The 18,352-nt window shown below is 37.4% G+C and overlaps 1 pseudogene; it reads right to left on the bottom strand.

Moving 5' to 3' along the window:
- Window positions 1-88: 88 nt before the first annotated feature.
- On the bottom strand, window positions 89-2,035 carry LOC148587060 (pentatricopeptide repeat-containing protein At4g18840 pseudogene; annotated as a pseudogene).
- Window positions 2,036-18,352: the final 16,317 nt, after the last annotated feature.

Genomic DNA, 18,352 nt, shown 5'->3' with positions numbered 1-18,352 from the left:
GCAGTTCTATACCATAAGTGCATGTCCAACAGTCCCATTGAATGCTTAACCTCCATCCATTCCTCTTAATGTGTCTTATCCTCGTTGAGCTCCCAATTTCTACACAATCTTAGAATCTCTACAAGACAGTTTCATCTGAGCACCCATCTCACTCAACATTGAGTAGACCATGCTTCTCCGATGGAATGAACCATTCCCAACAAAAGATTCAGATTCAAACTCTCCTAGGTGAACCAGGCTAGACCCAGATGCTTTCTGCAACCCCTTTTCCTTCATCATCCTTCTCACATACTCTACATCATCCCATTTCCCTTCTGCAGCATATATATTTGATAACAACACATAAGGCCCAATATCCCTAGGTTCCAACTCAATTAGCCGTTTAGCCACAATCTCTCCAAGCTCTGAATTTGAGTGTGTTCTACAAGCAGAAAGTAGAGCTCCCCATAAGGCAGGTCCCGACTCCATAGGCATCTTACTTATAATCTCCTCTGAATCTTTCATCAAACCGGCCCGGGCAAGGAGATCAACCATGCAACCATAGTGCTCCACCTTCGGTTCAATCATGTAAACTCGACACATTAGATCAAAGCACCACCAACCCTCCAAAACCATTCCTACATGGGTACATGCAGACAAGACACAGGTGAATGTAGCTTCATTTGGCTTTGGCCCTCTCTTCTCCATCTGCATGAATATTTCTAAGGCTTTTTCTGCATTCCCATGCATACCATATCCCATAATCATAGAATTCCATGATACAACACTTCTGTTCGGCATCTCATCAAAAACATCTCTAGCCAAATCGATAGCCCCACATTTTGCATACATTGTCAAAAGAGCCGTTGAAAGTAACAAATCAGGTTTAATCCTATTATTTTTTAAATAAGAATGAATCCAGCTGCCTCTGTCAAGCCTCCCCAAACTTGCACACGCAGTCAGGACGCTCACAAGAGTAGCCTCATTTGGCTTAATCTCTCCTCGGTCAATTATCCCATCAAACAATGTCAAACATTCACTGTAATGATTACACCGCACACAAAGAGCCAAGATGATATTCCAAGAAACCACATTCCGCAGAGGCATACGATCAAAGAACTCACGAGCCACAGAAACATTTCCAATCCTAGCAAACCCATCAATCATACAATTCCACGACACAACATCTCTACAAGTCATTCTCTCAAACAAACCTTTTGCTGCCTCCATATCCCCAATCCCCACATAACCGGAAATCATAGAATTCCAACTAAAAACATCTCTCTCATACATATCATCAAAAAGTTCACGTGCAACACCAACCTCCCCATTCTTCACATAGCCATCAATCATTGTATTCCAACTCACCAAATCCAAATTAGGCCCCGCATCAAACACCATCCGAGCATCCACAATCCTCCCACAAACCGAGTACATATGAATCAACGAGTTCCGCACAAACAAATCAGCCTCAAACCCGAATTTCACCACCCGGGCATGAGCCTTTTCCCCTTCTCTCACCGACCCAATTTCCTCACAGATCTTGACCAACAGCGGAAAAGTATAATGATTCGGCACAACCCACTTCCCAACCATTCTTTCATGGTAAAATCCTAAAGCACTACATGGGTCATCGAAATTCACATAGCTTCTCATAATAGTATTACACATAAAAGCATCGGGCTCTTCGAGGCAATCGAATACAAAAACAGCATGTGAAACCATAACCGAAGCGGAGCAAAGCTTCTTCACGACTCGGCTAGCGGCAAGAGAGTGTTGGAAGAGGCCAGAGACTATAAGCTGGGTGTGGACTTGTTTGAACTGCCTAATGCCAGTGCATGATTCCAACGCGTGCAAGATGGGATGGCTTAGCTTCAAGATGGGGAGGCCTTGGTTGTCTGTCTCGATGGGCTCGTCTTTTCCATCGAGCCAGAGCCTTGGTGGGGTTTTGGAGAGGTTTTTTTGGGATTTGAGGAACTTGTCAAGGGAGGGTTTGAACCTGACGGCCATATTTCCTACTTGTAATTTGGCGGGAGGATGAGAGGTAGCATCTTGTTGTGACACAAATAGTGTTTGGAGTGTGCAGTGAGCCTGAGGGCTAAGATCAATCTTGAGGGCCCAAAACCCAAATTTGTTTTTTTCCGACTAAAATAACTTATTGAACATATTTTTTTTTTGGGAAATCATATATAAAATCCTTAGGTCAACGCGCTTTTTTTAAAAACTCCTTGGGTATTTTTTTTCGGAAATTTAATCCCTGGGTCACTCGAGACTACTTAAAAACTCCCTACCGTTAATTTTTGTTAACTTCCGTTATTTGAGTTAAACGCACCGTTTTACTTAAGTCCACCTCAGTAGAATTTTGTATCCTACGTGTTCACATTGGACACGTAGGATATAAAACTCACCGTTTTGGACCATCCAAAACGGTGAGTTTGGCTTAAAATTGAGGCCTTCTTCTTTGAAACTCTCAAGTTTTATACGGTCAAAATACAAGCCTTCCGATACACCTCAAGCGGCAACCCACCGACGCAGACGCCACCGACGCAGACCCCGCCGGCGACAGAACCCACCGAAGACAGAACCACCGGCGACAGTACCCACCGGTTAAATCACCCATTCCGGCGTCACTTTTCAGGCTAGGTTTCCGTCAAATCACAATATTTTGAATCGGAAAAATCTGGTTTCGACGAAGGTATTTTCCGAAATTTCTTTGTGGGTTTTGTTGATTGACTGAAATGGAAGCCTTTAATAGTTGTTTTTTGAATTTTTTTGTTGTGTTGGAAGCTTTTGGTTGAAACCTCATCCCCAACCTGTTGTTTGTCCAACATCTGTCGAATATTGCGATTTTGAGCCAATATTATTGTTGATTGGCAGTGGGTGTGGTCCACCTTGGTTGTGGTCCTGGAATGAGACAGTTGTTTTTTCGTGTGAACTGGCAAGTTGGTCAAGGGGGATTTTTTCATCTGTATAACTATTTATTTGATTTTTTTGCTTCTCTACTCAAATGGTGGATCGTCGAGGACATGAAAATAGGAATTCTTTGTGCATAGTTTACGCCAGCATCATCATGCTACAATTGAACAGTATTTTTTGAAATTTTGGTTTTTTTTTTTTTTTACCTAATAGTTCATGCCATACTTTTCTATGCATGTATTTGTTTTTAGGTCCTCCAATATTTTTGCCACCTTTTTAGTTGATAAGAAGAAAGGTCAATTACTGGAAGAAATGTTAATCATATTAGTATTAACATTTGGAAGAAAAGTATTTTTCAATGGAGAAAAAAGTGGTATTATTGTTGGGATATGATAGATTGTGGTTGGTTGGGTTTTGATGACGTCGTAAATTTTTTTAGGGAAGTTTCATCATTCTACAATTGAGCAGTATTATATACGTGGTTGGATGTTACGGCTAATTTCTTTTTATTGCATGTTTGATTACACTGCATATTTGCATGTTTGTAGGGAGCCGCCTATGCTCATATACCATCTCCAGCTACTACACTAACAACTTAGTATTGTTTAGATTACAAATTGAGCAGTACTATTTCTGCAGGGGAATCACATTTTAAACAATGTGATTATCTTTTGTTTAGGGTTTATGGTACATTTTTTTTCCCAGTATTGTTTAGATTACAAATTGAAGTGAGAATAATTTTTTGGGAAGCTTGATTTTATTTTTCTTTTATGATCTTGATTATTCTCTCACATGTCAGTTATATATTGTTAGGTTCATATTATAAGATGAACAGGAGGAAGAAAGATTTCGGGATAGGATACAATGAAAGCGAATTCTACGATGGGAAGATGAAAAAGGTTTGTGAATTTTATTTAGTGAAACCCATTAGGGAACTGTGATTACTTCTAATAATTGTGGGTTTTACTGTAAAATGAACAGTCAATGTCGTCGGCATCTATAACATCATCGGTGAAAGAGGATATGGAACCTGTGCAGTGTAGGTGCGGACTTACAAGCCCAATTATAACATCCACTACTATAAAAAATCCTGGGAGGCGATTCTATGGGTGTCCTATGTATGACCGTAAAAAGGTATTTGAATTTGGATAATTTGGTTTTAACAAATAGTTATTACTTCGTACTTGTTCGTAATTATCAGATTTTTTTGTGTAATTACAGAAAGTTGGCCAATGTCGTTTTTTCCAATGGTATGACGAAGAAACTTGTGCTCGCGGAAGGGAGGTCCTACCTGCGTTGTATAAACAAGTTCATTCCCTGAAATGTGAAGTGTCATTACTTAAGGGACAACTAAAGATCCAAACATATTTGTTGGTTTTTTTGTTGGTGATTTGTGTACTGTTGATTTGTCTAAGGTTGATGGGGCATTGAGGCATGAGAATGAGGCAATTAGATTATTATCAGTGGAATAGACTATCTATTTTGTTGTTGTCAAGGATATTGTTTACTGAGCTATGTTGTCCACGTGGATATATGGTTATGGCTTCTATGTAACAATTATGTAAAAATCCAGATTGTTCGTAATTATCAGGTTGGCTGATTACTTTTTTGGAACAACTATTTCCATGCATTAGTTTTATTTGTATGCGGCGATTTATGATTATTTGTATGTTGCTCTTAAGTCTGAAATATTGAACCCTACAGTAGAATTTGCAGACAGAATTAATTTTATCCGTCCACTAATACAATCTGGAATTGGTAATTGCCATGACGAAATTCCAAAATATAATTCAATATACAACAGTGCACGTTTAATGCTTCATGAACAACATTGAATTTTACAAGCACATAAAGTCCCAAAATGAATCCCCCAATTGTTTTTTATATTACAAACATAAAACAAAAAAAGCCGACATATCACTTGATTATGAAATAGGTATACGGGAAAAAGGCAAAATCAAGAGATCTTGTAAGTGATAAATGTGATCATTGTGTGGCACCACTTCCCCGGCTTCTTAGTACACGTGTAGCCCTACGTGTACTACCATGATGTGATGATTCCGCTGCTGCTTCCGCCTGTGGTTCATGTTGGGATTCAAAGAATGCGTTAACAAAAATAATAATTAAGACAAATACCAACATATAAAAGAAAAAAAAAAAACCGGAAATCATTGTGAATATTACAAATTAAGCACAAGTATATGAGTTTTTTAAGTGCAAAAAAAAACCGCAGACTAATTTACTAAATTACAACACCAATTTCAGCAAACTTTTAGATACTAGGGGGCAGCTATGGAATCATCGGGAAATAAGAGTTTTCTTAATAAAAAAAAAAAAAAAAACTTGAATTTTACCTGTGACTGAGTAGCCCTACGTGTACGTACACTTGGCTATGATGACCCGGGGGCTTCTACCTCTGCCTGTCGTTCATGTTGGGATCCAAAAAATGCGTTAAAAAAAAAAGGGGGGGGGGGGGGGGAATGATCGTGAAATAAGAGTTTTCTTAATCACAAAAAAACTTGGATTTTACCTGTGACTGAGTAGCCCTACGTGTACGTACACTTGGCTGTGATGACCCGGGGGCCTCTACCTCTGCCTGTCGTTCATGTTGGGATCCAAAAAATGCGTTAAAAAAAAGGAAAAGATTATGAAGCATTTCCAAATAATTATTATATTACTTCTACAAACACTTCTTTAAATAGACAATTTTCTAATAGAAATCAAAGATTAAAGCACCCTCCTTAACCTTAAACTTAAAGCACCCTCCCAAACTTCCAGCTTAGAGTTAGCTCCCATTACTTATTGATTATATTTTTTTGATAAGTAGAGTTAGCTTCTATTATAGTATCATCAATGTTTTCTGAAAAAATGCATACACCATCGGACCTTATCCTAAATAGCTATACTGAGTTCATCCATTACATAAGCAAAGACAAAATCACATCTCAATAACCAGTTTCTATTATAGTGAACTTAGCTTTTTTTTATAACAAGGATTATTGCTGGAGATGCAGAGCAAAATTAAAAGTTACAAGCCAACAACAGGACAAACCAATATTAAGTTATACCTTTTGGTTTTTCCTCATTTTAGAATGACAAGTAATATATATATTTTTCATTTTTTTGACAGCCGTAGAATTGAAGAACTTGGTGACAATATTGGGAATTAATGATGTGGGACACTTGTATGGTGATGACTTAGGACAATCCATTGGTCGCCACATACACTTTACAATGCTGCAGCTCAAAGCAGCTTATTGAATGCACTTCACACTAACCCAAATTCGAGCTTAATTTAATTGAAATATACCATAATCTCAACCAGAATTGTGAATAGTACCCACCACCAATTTTAGCAAACTTTCATATATTAGTGAGCAGCTATGGAATCATCAGGAAATAAGAGTTTTCTTAATAAAAAAAAAAAACTTGAATTTTACCTTTGACTGAGTAGCCCTACGTGTACGTACACTTGGCTGTGATGGTCCGTGGGCTTCTGCTTCTGGGTGGGGTTGAGCTTGTGATCCCTACAATAATTTAACCAAACATTCAGACAAATACCAACAATAATTATTATATTACTTGTACAATAATAATTAAGTTAACAAATTTTGGAATATGAACCTTATGTTGTAAAATGTATTTGTTTTACCTGTGCTTGAGTAGCATCTTTTTTCGGCTTATATTTCTTCGGTTTCCACCTCTTCCGGTCTGGGTTCAAAGGTAAATGACAACCTTTATAATTATGCCCTAAACCCCCACAATTTTCACATTTAACAATATATCCACTACGGGTTAGCTTGTAGGGGTTAGTTGGCTCATCCACAGCCTTTCGCCTACTAATCTTTGGTCGACCAGGAGCCCTTCTAATGATAGGTGGCTGGATTTCATCGCATGGATCATCAGCTGGCCATGTCTGTGGACCTTCCATGCCATACACTCGAGCTGCATATCCTTGCAAATACTTGTCAATCTTGTAATAATCATCCAAATAATCCTCTGGTTTTTGTTTATGCATGTAAATTGCAGCACAAGCATGTGAGCAAGGGATCCCACTCACCTGCCATCGTCCACATGTGCATGTGCGATGATCTAACCGGACTAAACACCGTGGCTCGTATATGTCCTCAATCTCAAACTCCAACTCATTCTGCCACCGACTAATACAATTCCTTGCACCACTTTTTGACCTCTCCAATTTTTTCTGGATCTTTGGGCATATTGTGTAGTGCGTCGACCGGATTCCATTCCTTTTCTGCTGGAAGCGTGCCATATTTGCAGACGAATTTCTTCAAGCATAGTCAGTATAGGCTTAATCCTAGCTTCCTTAATCCACGCGTTGAAGCTCTCGGCCAAGTTGTTTAATAACATATCACTTTTGGTTTGGCAGTTGAAAGCATGTCTAGACCATGATGCCTTCGGTACACCACTAAGGTAATCGTGTGCACCTTTATCCATTGACAATATATTCTGCATGTGATGGTCAAACGCATAAACATTGGCTGCACGTGCAGCCCCCCACAACTCATCTTTCATAGCTTTCCCGGTGTAGCCTTTCGCTTTGAGGTTCGCATGTAGATGCCGAACACAAAAGCGATGCTCAGCATGTGGCAACACAGCCTCAACTGCAATTCCAAGCCCCTACACACATAAATTTATGTTAAATTATATGGAACAACATAAAGGAATAAAAGGAATAAAATAACACAATAAGAACATAAATAGTATTTTACACTAAATACCTTCTGTCTGTCAGACATTATAGTCCAACCAAGTCCGCCTTCTGGCCCGCATAAGTCCTCCAATAAAATGGCAATGAACCACTGCCATGAATCTCTTGTCTCTGCCTCGGCCACAGCAATTGCAATGGGGAACATGTCGTCGTTGCCATCCTTGCCTATGGCACACAACAATTGCCCCCCATATTCCCCCTTTAGATGACAAGCATCTAAACAAATTATGGGCCGACAACCATGTCTGAACCCCTTCTTACATGCATCAAGACAAATATACATCCGCTGAAAAAATACTCCATCTCTGTGTACAAAAGCACTACTACCAGGGTTCGTGCTGAGTATTGCCATTGCGTATCTCCGTGTGAGGCGATATTGCTTAGAGTGCCTACCAAAAACTTGATGCAATGCCTCCTTCTTCGCTCTATAGCAACGGTCAATAGGAACATCGATGTTAAGGTCTCTCTTCACCCTCTGTTTCAATGCATATGGTGTCCACGTGGGGTCATCCTTGAAGTCCCTCTTATAAGCACGAACAAGATACTCAACATCGCATCTAGAGTTTTCGTACTGATTACCACAAATATGAACCGGGTAGTACGTCTTAATTTGAAAAGAAGTCCTGGTAGCATCAGTAGAGGCATGAATCCTCCATGAGCAATGGTCTAATTTACAGACTGCACTCACCCTACTCGTGTCATTGTGCTTGTAGTTGTAATCAAACCCTTTCTGCACAGCATGCGTCTTCAGTGCCATCTTGAAAGAACTTGAATCTGCAAATTGATCCCCAAGCTCAAACGTCACTGGAATCTTCAAGTCATGTTTCAGATTGAACTGTCTATACCGCTTCCTTTTTTTTCCAACCTTGGCAGCATCACTTTCTTGCAAACTTGCAAGACCATCACTTTCATCATCAGATTCCTCTTCCCCAAAATCGGCTCCTTTATCACCTATGTTAATGTCAACTTTTTCCCACCATTTGGACGTCCCATCATTCTCTTTATTGACCTCAGCAGCATCATAGAAAAGGTCCTCATCCTCGCCATCGGTTGCTTCGAAGTCAGTCAACAACTCCTTGATAACTTCATCAATATCCTCTTCCACTTTCTTCTTCCGTGGCCTACCACCACGTCCACTTTTTTTTTTACCAGTTTTGGGCACGGTGTCCGCACCAACATTCTGATTGTCTTCCTCGTCCTGCAAAACCGGTTGAGCAACCCGTCTTCTTCTTCTTCTACGTACTGAAAAATATATACAAATAAATTAAAATAAAAAACCTAAAACAAAAGAATCAACTAATAAAAACCATAAATAATTGTGACAACATAAGAGTCCAACTCAATTTCAATTTCTATGTACCTCCTCGGCTGGTGGTCGGTTGCCCGCTTGGTTTCTTGGATGGCGTAACAGAACGGGCAGCCTTAGTTTTAACTTGGGGGCTTTTGAAATGTTTTGATTGAGAATGTCCACCTTCTCCACCTTGTCCTTGTACATCTCCATCTTCACGTGCAGCATTAGGTATGTCCTCCATCCCTAAAAGAAACAATCAAATTTGTTGTTAGTCATTCAGGAAGGGAAGGCTAAGTGCTCTCATGATATATTATTTGAAAAAACAATTAAGTTAACAAATAAGAAATAAGTATACTACCTTCAGCACGGGGTATTTCATCCACCCCGTCACCTTCTCCATCTCCATCATGAAGGGGAGGCCTAGGTATCTCACCCACCCCGCCACCACCTTCTGCATCTCCATCATGACGGGGAGCCCTAGGTATCTCACCCACCCCGCCACCACCTTCTCCATCTCCGTCATGCTGGGCAGTATTAGGTATCTCACCCACCCCGCTACCACCTTCTCCATGTTGTCCTTCAACAGCTTCAAGAAATAAATGCTCATCTACTATTATAGCACTGTCCACCATATGTTCAACATATAAATGAACATCTTGTGCTCTGTACTCATCCATAATATTTACAAAATCTACAACGTCTGCATCACTATTTAAAGATATCACTTGATTATGTGGACCATCACCGACATTATACCAACATCTAACGTCGCTCATGTATCCTAAGTCACGAACCAACTCTTTGACTTCCCACATACTAAAATAGTCAACATCATAGCCTTTCACTTCATGGACGTCGCCACCAACGTAGTTAAATGGGGTATGGGTCATTGTTCCACCGTGGTGCATGATTATATTGACAGCCATATCTGTAAACATATAAACGAGTGTAAGAAAAAATATAAAAGAGTGTAAGAAAAAATATTTGTCAATACAAGAAAACACAAAAAACAATAATATCTATCTATTGCATGAAATGAAATGATTTAATGATATATATATATATATATCATTAAAAATTATACATGCATGTTTTGGACTCAAGATGCCCAACTTAAGCTGATTTTGGAAGTTAGGTTGACATAGTTGGCAACCATTCAATTGGGAAAAAAGGACAAAACATAATAGTAATAATAAACATATACTTTTGCACATGCATGTTATAGGTGCAAAGTGCACTTTTCGCTCATTGTTATATGTGGAAAGATCAACAAATGCATACAATACATGTAAAAAATTTCTCTTTCTATAAGAACCATTAACCTATTCAATGCCTTAAATTATGCAAAAATTCATCAATATACGTAAAAGAGGCAGGTTTAAGTTACATTTGCTACTTAATAACTTTCCATAGGATCACTATTTTGCCAAAGTCACCATTACATTATATTAATATACATGTCCATCATGCTTGCTAAATATTAAGAGAATGAGAGATTAGAAACTGTCTAATCTGGAAATGTTATGGAAATGTTAAAGATAAAGTTTCTTTAAAAAGAATTTTAAACAAGCTTATAAATAAATAAGTTTTAGATTATAGTAAATCCCACCAGATTGACATGAAATTTACCATGCACAATAGCATGGAGGGCATGTAATCCAAGAAAGTAGTTGAATATAGGTACAATTATATACACTTGTGAGCGTGAGAGATTAAATCTCATATTGGAAAGCTATCACAAGAGGATATAGACAATTTATCCTAGAAGACAGCTCATGAGATAATAAAACCTTCTGTTTAAGGCAAAATGTGGTTGAGCTAACTACTAAAGGAAAAAAATTTTAAATATAAAGAACAGTATATATATATATATATATACCATCTTCAAATTACTATTTCATTATCAATGCCTCATCCAAATTAAATCCCATATTAAAATAACAGATAAATTAAACACCAAATTTGACTTCTACAAATTCAGAACATCAATCCCCTTCTAGAATGAGCACGGTGAGTTGTATATTGAGCAAGTTGAGTTGTACATTAAATGGAAGGAAATTAAGCCCCACAGAAAAAAATTGATAGAATCCCTTCTGCCTAACACGACAAAATCCCCCTTGACCAAACCTGCCAGTGCACGAAACAACAACTGTCTCATTCCAGGACCACAACCAAGGTGGACCACACCCACTGCCAATCAACACTAATATTGGCTCAAAAGTGCAATATTCGACAGATGTTGGACAAAAAACAAGTTGCGGATGGGGACAGATGTTGGAAAAAAAACAGGTTGGGGATGGGGTTTCGACCAAATGCTTCCAACACAACAAAAAAATTCAAAAAACAACTATTAAAGGCTTCCATTTCAGTCAATCAACAAAACCCACAAAGAAATTTCGGAAAATACCTTCGTCGAAACCAGATTTTTTCCGATTCAAAATATTGTGATTTGACGGAAACCTAGCCGGAAAAGTGACGCCGAAATGGGTGATTTAACCGGTGGGTACTGTTGCCGGTGGCCTCTGTCGCCGGTGGTTCTGTCTCCGGTGGGTCCTGTCGCCGGCGGGGTCTGCGTCGGTGGCGTCTGCGTCGGTGGGTTGCCGCTCGAGGTGTATCGGGAGGCTGGTATTGTGACCGTATGAAACTTGAGGGTTTCAAAAAAGAAGCTCTCAAGTTTAAGCCAAACTCACCGTTTTGGATGGTCCAAAACGGTGAGTTTTATATCCTACGTGTCCAATGTGAACACGTAGGATACAAAATTCTACTGAGGTGGACTTAAGTAAAACGGTGCGTTTAACTCAAATAACGGAAGTTAACAAAAATTAACGGTCAGGAGTTTTTAAGTAGTCTCGAGTGACCCAGGGATTAAATTTTCGAAAAAAAATACCCAGGGAGTTTTTAAAAAAAGCGCGTTTACCTAAGGATTTTAGATATGATTTCCCTTTTTTTTTAGACTAAATAACAAATTTACTATACAGGCTTGGAGCTTTAATTAAGGTTTTTAATTGGTTTTTTTCTGTTTAGTCCTGGAGTGTAAAGTTCTTTCTGTTCTCATGGTTTTAAATTGGTATGCAGTTCACAAATTGTTTACAAAAGTGGGTAGATTCAGACAATCCCAAACCTTGGCAAACTTAAAATCCATAAAAGAATAATAAACAAAGTCTCAACTAAGCCACCTCCAACATGGAGTACCTTAAATTCCTTAAATTTTCTTCCTTCAATAATCAAACAAATCAAAACATAAACGTAATGATCAATATAAAAATACCACCACAAATAAGTAATATCAAGTAAGAAAGCAATAAGAATATAAGATGCAAAAACCTTAATCAAACAACAATCAATCTTCTAAAAAAAAGCCAATGACTGCACCCCATGCACCCAGCCTATACATCATTCCTAAAGGTCCTAAACAACCAAAACCTGACACAAACAAAGAAGAAAAACAAGGGCCCAACAGCAATACAAATTTCAAGAATAATTACAGCAATTAGCAAATGCTTATCCAAAAGAAGAAAATTTATTTGCAAGAAAAATCAAGGTAGCGTAAATCAGATCAAGGTTGCATAAAAAAACTAAAAATCTATCATTTTCATTCCTAAGTATTCCAAAATCCTAATAATATAAACAAACTCGAAAATAAATGCAAAATCAAAGAATCAAGTGTTCAAAATCAAAGAATCAAAATCTAAACACTCAATTAGTTCAAAAAATAAAAATCAAAGAAAATGAAGTAACTCGAAAAAATCCATACCTAAAAAGACAGGAGACGAGAGAGAGATACGACGGCTTGCCGCTTGCAACGAGAAAGCGAGGGAGACGACGGTGAAGTTAAGCCACTGAACACCACGGGAGACGAGAGAGAGACACAACGGCTTGCCGCTTGCAACGAGAGAGCGAGAGAGAGAGAGTCGACAGACGGCCGCGGGAAGCGAGAGAGAGAGAGAGAGAGAGGCAGACAGAGAGAGATGTAGCCGGAGAGAGACGCAGGAGACTGGAGAGTGGAGAGGGCAGCAAGCGGGAGGAGTTTGGGATTACAATTCAAATTAAAGTTTAGTTTATATTCAAACTTAAAACGACACCGTTTTGAGTTTCAATTAATTTTTTTTTAAAAAAAAAAAGTCAAAACGACGCTGTTTTACTATGCACGAACCGTTCGGTCAACCGAAAAAAAAAAATTATACCGATGAACCGAACCGAACCGACTTTGGTATAAAAAATATATACCGATTTTCGAACCACAAAAGTCAATTGATGGTTAATTTCGGTTCGATCGTCGTCGATAGGCGGTCGATAATTGGTAGGCGGTTAATTTGCCCACCCCTAAGGATAATATGTCAAAATTTTTACCAATTAGTTTTTCTTTTTTAGTTAAAATGATATCCAAACATATTAAACAAGACAGTTGGTTCCAAATGTAAATTATGGTTAGAAACTTTTTTTTATCATTACTATTTTACTTTGTCAATCATTTCTTAAGTTAGCTATTGTTTAAAAATAAATAAATAAGCTGATCGGCACCGGCACATTAATAGGATGGGATAAAAGTTTGGTTTCTAGTATTACTTATATAAGTTATGGGGGTAAGTTAGTATCCTAAACATGTTAGCAACTTCCCATCAACAGACTCCGAATAAAAGTTATGAATTATAGATTTCCAAATGAAGAATATTGTTCATATTACCTAGGTATGCTGTAGCATATACAAATCCATGCACATTATAATTGATGTTTCTCTCCGATCCGTTCCGTTTGGTTTAGCGGTTTCAAAAGTAGTTAATGAAAAAATGATTTTTAAAAATGTAGTTAAGCGTTTTATAACATTACAATTCAACCTTTCAAATCATACATTTTACAAAAATAAATTTTCTTTAAGTTTTCAAATTGCCTTTTTTTTTCAAACGCATTTTTAAATGAGACTTCCTGTGATTTATTTTAAAAACAAAATTTTGTCATACGAAATTTCAAAGCCTAATAGACTCTTATTCATTAGTTAAAGGCTTATGTTATCATAACGTCAGCATGTGCTGCAGTAATTTCTGTTGTTTAAAACTTTAGGAATAGTCTTTTAGGTCTTCAAGGGTTGGTTGAAGTAGCCTACTATTTTCCCGTTGTAAATGCTGTCAGAACGGGACATGTAATGGGGAGTTATTGTTTTCTCATTAGGAACCTCGTCAGGACGGTACATATAGTAAAAGCTAAGGTGAAGCTACTGTTTCTCGTCAGGAACCTTGTCAGGACAAGACATATAGTGAAAGCTAAGGTGAAGCTACTGTTTTCTCGTCAGGAACCTCGTCAGGACAGGACATGTAACGGAAGCTAAGTTGAAGCTATTGTTTTCTCGTTTGGAACCTCGTTAGGACGGGACATGTAATGAGACCAATATTGGACCTACTGTTTTCTCGTCAGAAGGTGCGTTAAGACGAGATATGTGACGAAGATGAGACAATTGTTCTTCTCGTTAGAACATGACTACTTTCTCATTAGGATGTAGATTTCTCAGATCCACGGATTTGGCCTTCCCATTATAACGAGAGTGTTATCCCGTTAGGATGTGAAGAAGGAAATGTCTCGCCTATAAATGGTTTTCCTGTCATTGTTCATTGCAAGACTTTTGAGAAATATTTTATCTGTGCATTGTTCACTGAAGTCTCAAAGTTCACTACGAGCGCTATGTCTCTAGAGTTGATTATTCAAGAGAGGACGAGATAAAGTTTCGGGCTGTCGTTTGCTATTGCTTTGCGTGTTGCGTGTTCATTTGCTAAAGATTGCTGTAATGGATTCGTGAAGAAAGAATTCTACCGAAGGGTCAGTGCGGGGATACACTCCGCGAAGATGGTCAGGATGGAAACCAAATGAGAAGCTTGTTGTTTTTACTAAGTCTAGAGGTCCTCCTCCAAGGAGTGAGTATCGTCTAGTCTATAACGTTGAATCTTCATATAGTGATTTTTCAGATTTGATTGCCCTGAAGTGGTTTTTACCTTTGATGTGTTCAAATGGTTTTCCACTTCGTAAACAAACTTTGTGTTGTGTTTGTGATTGATGTTTTAATTCCGCTATGCGTACTATGTGTTTGTTGTATGGCTTAGTTCCATGATCTGTTTGTTTGGCTAATAGAGGTAGAACTCGATCCCAGTAACCTTTCAAATGTGTTACTAGGAATAGATTTAATTATGTTAATAGTTGAGTTATGGTCCACATTGAAGTTTGTTTCTCTTGGAACTCTTTTATTGTATTTTGTTATTTAAGCCTGCAATATTATGGAATAAAAATGAATCAAGTAAATTATTCAAACCCTACATTTGTAAGAGATGAGAGCACCTCTAATTGCTCATAGAAGGTTTAGGATTTTTCGAAAATCCTAAATCCAGAATTCCTCAAAAATCCTACCATATCAATCTCTCTACTTAGTTCTCATCACGTTACATAAGCACATAACAATGTCACATAATATTGATTGGAGTTATTTACTATTTGAGTCATCGACTTCCAATTCCACCTATAAAATGTTTATTTTACAGTCATAGGCTGACTCATAGCCAACCAGGAGACGAGTGAGCCAAAGGGGTATCGACAGTATGATTTGTAGAATCATAGGGCCAAACTTTTGTGAGTCCCATGCTAAGTACTCGGTTTTGCAAACCATGTTATATGGGTATGTGCATCCTTTTGTTATTATATAGTTGTATAAGACGTGGATATGAACAATAAAGTAATTATGTCACGTTAATGAAGCTATGTTGTTTCTAGTGCTCTGGTTATTTTATAAGTAGATGAATTTGCGGTTTCACATGATAGAAGGAAAAGATATAATTTATAGCATGTTTCTCGCTGCAATTAATTATCGTGCGTAGGGTTGAAATAACAGGTGGTTATTAACTGCTAACCGCCCACTAGCATTTGAATGCGGTTAGAAAAAACCGCTAACCACACACATTGCCCGCTAACCGCATTTGAAGGCGATTAGAAAGAAACACACACACAAGAAAGTCGTTTTTGTGTTTAAATATATAAAGAAAAATTGTATAAAAATCTAGAAACAATGTCGTATGTAATAAGATATTAGAAACGACATTGTTTTATTTATTTATTATTTTTTTTAAAAAAAATGAATAAGTGGTTTTGGTTAGCACAATCACAACAAAGTCGTATATATAAAGAAAAATTGTATAAAAATCTAGAAACAATGCCGCATGTAATAAGATAATAAGATATTAGAAATGGCATCGTTTTATTTTTATTTATTTTATTTTATTTTATTTTTAAAAAAAAGTGGTTCACACACACACACACAAGAAAAATTGTATAAAAATTTAGAAACAATGTCGTATGTAATAAGATATTAGAAACGGCATCATTTTATTTTATTTTTTTTATTATTTTTTTTTTAAAAAGTCGTTTTTGTGTTTAAATATATAAAGAAACACAAACACACACACACAACAAAGTCATTTTTGTGTTTAAATATATAAAGAAAAATTGTATAAAAATTTAGAAACGATGTCGTATGTAATAAGATATTAGAAACGGCATCGTTTTATTTTATTTTTTATTAAAAAAAAAAAAAAAAAAAAAAAAGTGGTTAGCGATTAACCACTGATTGATCGCCTAGACGATTACGATTAGCGGTTTTAACCAATAATCCTTAATCGTAACTACCTTTTCACCCATAATTGTGAGGTATAGTAGTTGTGCCTTGAGGATAATCATGTTCATTGTTGCCTTCGTCTCGTCTGGGCCATTACAATTTATTAGACAAAATGCATGATTTTATAAAATCATAAGATGGTAGATGCAGTGGTTTCCCTGGTAGATGCATTCCTAGGTCCGTCTATGTTAACCTCACATCATCAAGAAGTGTTAACTTAATTCTGGTTTTGCATGTGAAATGTTTTCCAACAGCATCTCCGCCTCTGCCACTGCAGCAAATTGATTCACAAAGTACCACCTCTGGTTCTTTACTATCACAGCAAAGAGCATCTGGAATCAGTAATTATTTGTACAAAGGAAGAGATGATGCTATAGTAGAAACTGGAAGTTCATCAGTGATTCATCAATAACCTCATGACCCTTCATCTAATTTCTGGTCAAGTTAACAGATGCCAATTTGACTTTGACAAGTATACTCCAACAAAAGAATTTTAGTTGACATTCCTGCAGAACCATAACAGTAACCTCTCTAGGGCTATAGTAAAAAGCTAAAGAAATTGTATGTTTACTCGAGTGTGAGATTACCCCACTCTTTAGGTGTGGGTTCTTGGAATTTAAGGGTGATTGGCTAGGTTTCTTACTATTCTCTCTTTCCATCTTTAACTTTTCTAAGATTGAACACTATGCCACCTCCTTGTATTTATTTTTGATAAGTAATCAAAATATCATTAAAAGCAAAAGGCGCAATCTGAATACACAGGAAACACTACGTCCTAGTATTTATGCAACATTCAACCTATAAAACAGCCTTAACTAAGCTTCACTGTAATTCCAACATCCTGCAGAACCATAATAGTACCTATCTAGGACTATAGTAAAAGCTGAAGAAATTGAATGTTTAATTTAGAATTTCTAGTTCTGAAAGTTTTGCTCTGAGGTGAGATTACCCCATTTTTCAGGTGTGTGCACTTGGAATTTAAGGGTAATTAACTACGTTTCTTACTAATCCTAACCCAAATCCTCTACTCCTTTTTCACGTGTACCTCGGACTCACCCAACCCCTCTCCACCTAACTAAATTCCAGGTCTCCCTCATCTCTGACTCTAGTGCTGACTTCTGCAAAATCTGGTAACAGATTTGGCACTACATCCATATCAGCACAATGGCAAGTTGTGCCATGAGGTCTAGAACTGAGTTAAAGAGCACTCATTAGATGCCTACTTCAAGTATAAATAAACAGACCTGCACCAATCACACTAGTCCTAGATTTTGTTGACTATGCATTGCGTGCTGCATCAAATCTGCCACACATAGATACCTAAACCTTTCAAATAAAGTCATTGTCGTCACTGTGCCTCTACATATGTGTGTCTCGCAAAAGAACTTCTAATTCAAGTGGCAGCTCTTCTAAATGTGTATGATATCATGCAGTAAAGAACCATCATGAACCTTTATCAGCATATCTTACAAAAAAAATACCAGACAAACACAATAAGATCAACTGACAAAGCCCTATAAAGTTCCTTTGACAATGTTCCTAATGATAATTCCCCGATGGTAATTTAACTCCCTGGTGTAATGCCAAAACAGAAATCAAATACACCTCAAAACGCCACTTCATGGATAAAAAAAAGAATGAGCACTACTGGTGATAAACGTAGTCAAGTGAGTATGATAACTACTTCTAAAAGAAATCATTATGGAAATGGCCTAATCGACAAGGCAGTATAATTGTCACTCAAAATGCCAAGACATAAAGATGAACTAAATCTACCCAAGTAAAC

The sequence above is a fragment of the Corylus avellana genome, chromosome 3, assembly GCF_965113065.1.
Source record: "Corylus avellana chromosome 3, dhCorAvel1.hap1.2, whole genome shotgun sequence".
Lineage (NCBI taxonomy): Eukaryota > Viridiplantae > Streptophyta > Magnoliopsida > Fagales > Betulaceae > Corylus > Corylus avellana.
The sequence above is the reverse complement of the archived record's forward strand: the minus strand, read 5'-3'. Positions and strand labels throughout refer to the sequence as shown.